Genomic DNA, 6,600 nt, shown 5'->3' with positions numbered 1-6,600 from the left:
CGCCGCCACCGGCGGGCGGGCGGGGAGGTTCTGAGAACCGCCGACCCCGCGGCGGGCTCCGTCGTCGGACACCTGGGGCAGACGGGGCTTCTCGGTCACGCTGCAGAGCGGTCGGCCCGGGAGGGAGTGGGGCGAGCAGCCCCGGCTCCTCCTCCCGGCCATAGAGGCGAACCCGCGGTCCGGAGGAACCGTCCGCCCGAACACCGGCGCTGGGCCGGCCGGCGGGGGCCCTCCGATGGCGGGTCACGAGTGCCAATCGGTCAGGGTGTGTGTCTGTCTGTGCCTGGAGCTCATGAGGCTGTTGTGACGGCCGACTCTGGCCGATATGGGGCCTCCCCTGCCTGGGGAACGAGCTGGGAGGCCGCTGGGACAGCTTCTCTGGAGGTCCCACTTTTCAAAAACCAGGTTTCTCAAATCGTGCGGAGGGTAGCTTGGAAAACCGCCCCTAACTGTGTCAGACGGGAGGGAGAAGGGGAGGCGGCGGACCTCTACCCGCTTCCGCCCGCGCCTTCTCCCCGTCTCAAACTTAGAGGTTTGGAAATCACCGCTGCTGAAATTTTTCTAAGTGTTTGACGGGGAGAAGGCGCCGGGGAAGCGGCCGGAGCTCCGCCGCTTACCCCGCGCCTTCTCCCCGTCTCAAACTTAGAGGTTTGGAAATCACCGCTGCTGAAATTTTTCAGCCGGAGCTCCGGCCGCTTACCCCGGGCACTTCTCCCGTCCCACACTCGCGCCCCTGGTACTCCGCTCCGGCCGCTTTGGTTTAAACACGGGAAATAACCGAGGGAGAAAGCTCACTCTATTTCATCCGATTTTCTCACATCTCTCCCTCTCGCCTGGCTGGAAGCCTCCGACCTCCCTGCTGGATGGAAATCACCGCTGCTGAGATTTTTCCAAGTGTTTGACGGGGAGAAGGCGCCGGGGAAGCGGCCGGAGCTCCGGCCGCTTACCCCGGGCACTTCACCCGTCCCACACTCGCGCCCCTGGTACTCCGCTCCGGCCGCTTTGGTTTAAACACGGGAAATAACCGAGGGAGAAAGCTCACTCTATTTTATCCGATTTTCTCACATCTCTCCCTCTCGCCTGGCTGGAAGCCTCCGACCTCCCTGCTGGATGAAGCCCTGGGGGAAAGAAAAACAAATGAAATAGAGGAGGGAGGGAGGGAGGGAGGGAGGCTTTCTCCTGTTTTACCCTATTTTCATCCATTTTTCCCTCTCCCCTCTCTGGGAGCCTCCGATCTCCGCCTCTCGCACCTCCGCCAAGCACTGGTGACAGACATTAAAGGGGGCATGAGCTCCGTTTCCGCCCAGCCTTTGCCAGGCTGTCCATTTCACTGCCCCGTGGCCGGGGAGCGCCGCAACGGCCGCCGCCGACCCGGTCACGGGCCCCCGGGCCCGGCCAAAGGGTGGACCCCACCGGTGCTCGGCCCCCACGCGCCCCACGGAGCCCCCGCTCGCGCCAGGCACCCCCGGGGCTCGGCTCTCGCTGGCCCCGACGGACCCGCCGCCCCTCCTCACCCTTGACAGACATTAAAGGGGGCATGAGCTCCGTTTCCGCCCAGCCTTTGCCAGGCTGTCCATTTCACTGCCCCGTGGCCGGGGAGCGCCGCAACGGCCGCCGCCGACCCGGTCACGGGCCCCCGGGCCCGGCCAAAGGGTGGACCCCACCGGTGCTCGGCCCCCACGCGCCCCACGGAGCCCCCGCTCGCGCCAGGCACCCCCGGGGCTCGGCTCTCGCTGGCCCCGACGGACCCGCCGCCCCTCCTCACCCTTGACAGACATTAAAGGGGGCATGAGCTCCGTTTCCGCCCAGCCTTTGCCAGGCTGTCCATTTCACTGCCCCGTGGCCGGGGAGCGCCGCAACGGCCGCCGCCGACCCGGTCACGGGCCCCCGGGCCCGGCCAAAGGGTGGACCCCACCGGTGCTCGGCCCCCACGCGCCCCACGGAGCCCCCGCTCGCGCCAGGCACCCCCGGGGCTCGGCTCTCGCTGGCCCCGACGGACCCGCCGCCCCTCCTCACCCTTGACAGACATTAAAGGGGGCATGAGCTCCGTTTCCGCCCAGCCTTTGCCAGGCTGTCCATTTCACTGCCCCGTGGCCGGGGAGCGCCGCAACGGCCGCCGCCGACCCGGTCACGGGCCCCCGGGCCCGGCCAAAGGGTGGACCCCACCGGTGCTCGGCCCCCACGCGCCCCACGGAGCCCCCGCTCGCGCCAGGCACCCCCGGGGCTCGGCTCTCGCTGGCCCCGACCGACCCGCCGCCCTCCGCCTATCTCACCTCCACCCAGCACTGGAGGCAGGCATTAAAGGGGGAATTTATCCCCTGTGTTCCACCCTCACTTCACCCAGCTCTCTGGCTCTCTGTCTCCCTCCCTCTCCTCTCCCCTCTCTGGGGGAGACTCTCACCGTCCCAGGCCTCATTCTCCCACCTCCACCCAGCGCTGGAGGCAGGCATTAAAGGGGGAATTAATCCCCTGTGTTCCATGCTCACTTCACCCAGCTCTCTGGCTCTCTGTCTCCCTCCCTCCCTCTTCTCTCCCCTCTCTGGGGGAGACTCTCACCGTCCCAGGCCTCATTCTCCCACCTCCACCCAGCGCTGGAGGCAGGCATTAAAGGGGGAATTAATCCCCTGTGTTCCATCCTCACTTCACCCAGCTCTCTGGCTCTCTGTCTCCCTCCCTCTTCTCTCCCCTCTCTGGGGGAGACTCTCAACCTCCCAGGCCTCATTCTCCCACCTCCACCCAGCGCTGGAGGCAGGCATTAAAGGGGGAATTAATCCCCTGTGTTCCATGCTCACTTCACCCAGCTCTCTGGCTCTCTGTCTCCCTCCCTCTTCTCTCCCCTCTCTGGGGGAGACTCTCAACCTCCCAGGCCTCATTCTCCCACCTCCACCCAGCGCTGGAGGCAGGCATTAAAGGGGGAATTAATCCCCTGTGTTCCATGCTCACTTCACCCAGCTCTCTGGCTCTCTGTCTCCCTCCCTCCCTCTTCTCTCCCCTCTCTGGGGGAGACTCTCACCGTCCCAGGCCTCATTCTCCCACCTCCACCCAGCGCTGGAGGCAGGCATTAAAGGGGGAATTAATCCCCTGTGTTCCATCCTCACTTCACCCAGCTCTCTGGCTCTCTGTCTCCCTCCCTCTTCTCTCCCCTCTCTGGGGGAGACTCTCACCGTCCCAGGCCTCATTCTCCCACCTCCACCCAGCGCTGGAGGCAGGCATTAAAGGGGGAATTGATCTCCTGTGTTCCATCCTCACTTCACCCAGCTCTCTGGCTGGCTGTCTCCCTCCCTCTTCTCTCCCCTCTCTGGGGGAGACTCTCAACCTCCCAGGCCTCATTCTCCCACCTCCACCCAGCGCTGGAGGCAGGCATTAAAGGGGGAATTAATCCCCTGTGTTCCACGCTCACTTCACCCAGCTCTCTGGCTGGCTGTCTCCCTCCCTCTTCTCTCCCCTCTCTGGGGGAGACTCTCACCGTCCCAGGCCTCATTCTCCCACCTCCACCCAGCGCTGGAGGCAGGCATTAAAGGGGGAATTAATCCCCTGTGTTCCATGCTCACTTCACCCAGCTCTCTGGCTCTCTGTCTCCCTCCCTCTCCTCTCCCCTCTCTGGGGGAGACTCTCACCGTCCCAGGCCTCATTCTCCCACCTCCACCCAGCGCTGGAGGCAGGCATTAAAGGGGGAATTAATCCCCTGTGTTCCATCCTCACTTCACCCAGCTCTCTGGCTCTCTGTCTCCCTCCCTCTTCTCTCCCCTCTCTGGGGGAGACTCTCACCGTCCCAGGCCTCATTCTCCCACCTCCACCCAGCGCTGGAGGCAGGCATTAAAGGGGGAATTAATCCCCTGTGTTCCATGCTCACTTCACCCAGCTCTCTGGCTCTCTGTCTCCCTCCCTCCCTCTTCTCTCCCCTCTCTGGGGGAGACTCTCACCGTCCCAGGCCTCATTCTCCCACCTCCACCCAGCGCTGGAGGCAGGCATTAAAGGGGGAATTAATCCCCTGTGTTCCATCCTCACTTCACCCAGCTCTCTGGCTCTCTGTCTCCCTCCCTCCCTCTTCTCTCCCCTCTCTGGGGGAGACTCTCACCGTCCCAGGCCTCATTCTCCCACCTCCACCCAGCACTGGAGTCAGATCTTAGGGGACACTTTAATCCCTGTACCACCCTCACTTCACCCAGCTCCCTGGCTCTCTGTCTCCCTCCCTCTTCTCTCCCCTCTCTGGGGGAGACTCTCACCGTCCCAGGCCTCATTCTCCCACCTCCACCCAGCGCTGGAGGCAGGCATTAAAGGGGGAATTAATCCCCCGTGTTCCACCCTCACTTCACCCAGCTCCCTGGCTCTCTGTCTCCCTCCCTCTTCTCTCCCCTCTCTGGGGGAGACTCTCAACCTCCCAGGCCTCATTCTCCCACCTCCACCCAGCGCTGGAGGCAGGCATTAAAGGGGGAATTAATCCCCTGTGTTCCATGCTCACTTCACCCAGCTCTCTGGCTCTCTGTCTCCCTCCCTCCCTCTTCTCTCCCCTCTCTGGGGGAGACTCTCACCGTCCCAGGCCTCATTCTCCCACCTCCACCCAGCACTGGAGTAAGATCTTAGGGGACACTTTAATCCCTGTACCACCCTCACTTCACCCAGCTCTCTGGCTCTCTGTCTCCCTCCCTCCTCTCTCCCCTCTCTGGGGGAGACTCTCACCGTCCCAGGCCTCATTCTCCCACCTCCACCCAGCGCTGGAGGCAGGCATTAAAGGGGGAATTAATCCCCTGTGTTCCATGCTCACTTCACCCAGCTCTCTGGCTCTCTGTCTCCCTCCCTCCTCTCTCCCCTCTCTGGGGGAGACTCTCACCGTCCCAGGCCTCATTCTCCCACCTCCACCCAGCGCTGGAGGCAGGCATTAAAGGGGGAATTAATCCCCTGTGTTCCATGCTCACTTCACCCAGCTCTCTGGCTCTCTGTCTCCCTCCCTCCTCTCTCCCCTCTCTGGGGGAGACTCTCAACCTCCCAGGCCTCATTCTCCCACCTCCACCCAGCACTGGAGGCAGATCTTAGGGGACACTTTAATCCATGTTCCATCCTCACTTCACCCAGCTCTCTGTCTCCCTCCCTCCCTCCCTCTTCTCTCCCCTCTCTGGGGGAGCCTCCGGCCAGCCACCGCCGGCCCGGGGGACCCAGCGCACCGGCCGCCCCTGTGTACCCACACTTAAGCACCCCTCCTCGGGCTAAACCCCCTTGGCCGCACCGCCCAGCACTTCGCGCCCCTGGTACTCCAAACCAAGCTTCGCGCCCCTGGTACTCTAGCAGAGGCTCCGTGCCCCTGGTACTCCAGCAGAGCCTCCGTGCCCCTGGTACTCTAGCAGAGGCTCCGTGCCCCTGGTACTCCAGCAGAGCCTCCGTGCCCCTGGTACTCCAGCAGAGGCTCCGTGCCCCTGGTACTCCAGCAGAGGCTCCGTGCCCCTGGTACTCCAGCAGAGCCTCCGTGCCCCTGGTACTCCAGCAGAGGCTCCGTGCCCCTGGTACTCCAGCAGAGGCTCCGTGCCCCTGGTACTCCAGCAGAGCCTCCGTGCCCCTGGTACTCCAGCAGAGGCTCCGTGCCCCTGGTACTCCAGCAGAGCCTCCGAGCCCCTGGTACTCCGGCAGAGGCTCCGCGCCCCTGGTACTCCAGCAGAGCCTCCGCGCCCCTGGTACTCCAGCAGAGGCTCCGTGCCCCTGGTACTCCAGCAGAGCCTCCGTGCCCCTGGTACTCCAGCAGAGGCTCCGCGCCCCTGGTACTCCAGCAGAGCCTGGTAGGTACTCGCACTCAGCCGAGCCCCGCCGCTTACCCCGGGCCCTTCCACCGTCCAACACTTTGTTAAATAAGCTCTCCAGTCTCGCGCCCCTGGTACTCCGGCAGAGGCTCCGCGCCCCTGGTACTCCACCAGAGCCTGGTAGGTACTCGCACTCAGCCGAGCCCCGCCGCTTACCCCGGGCCCTTCCACCGTCCAACACTTTGTTAAATAAGCTCTCCAGTCTCGCGCCCCTGGTACTCCGGCAGAGGCTCCGCGCCCCTGGTACTCCAGCAGAGCCTGGTAGGTACTCGCACTCAGCCGAGCCCCGCCGCTTACCCCGGGCCCTTCTCCCGTCCAACACTTTGTTAAATAAGCTCTCCAGTCTCGCGCCCCTGGTACTCCAGCAGAGCCTGGTAGGTACTCGCACTCAGCCGAGCCCCGCCGCTTACCCCGGGCCCTTCCACCGTCCAACACTTTGTTAAATAAGCTCTCCAGTCTCGCGCCCCTGGTACTCCGGCAGAGGCTCCGCGCCCCTGGTACTCCACCAGAGCCTGGTAGGTACTCGCACTCAGCCGAGCCCCGCCGCTTACCCCGGGCCCTTCTCCCGTCCAACACTTTGTTAAATAAGCTCTCCAGTCTCGCGCCCCTGGTACTCCAGCAGAGCCTGGTAGGTACTCGCACTCAGCCGAGCCCCGCCGCTTACCCCGGGCCCTTCCACCGTCCAACACTTTGTTAAATAAGCTCTCCAGTCTCGCGCCCCTGGTACTCCGGCAGAGGCTCCGCGCCCCTGGTACTCCACCAGAGCCTGGTAGGTACTCGCACTCAGCCGAGCCCCGCCGCTTACCCCGGG

The sequence above is a fragment of the Epinephelus lanceolatus genome, unplaced genomic scaffold (assembly GCF_041903045.1).
Source record: "Epinephelus lanceolatus isolate andai-2023 unplaced genomic scaffold, ASM4190304v1 scaffold94, whole genome shotgun sequence".
Lineage (NCBI taxonomy): Eukaryota > Metazoa > Chordata > Actinopteri > Perciformes > Serranidae > Epinephelus > Epinephelus lanceolatus.
Note: the sequence above shows the minus strand (reverse complement) of the source record.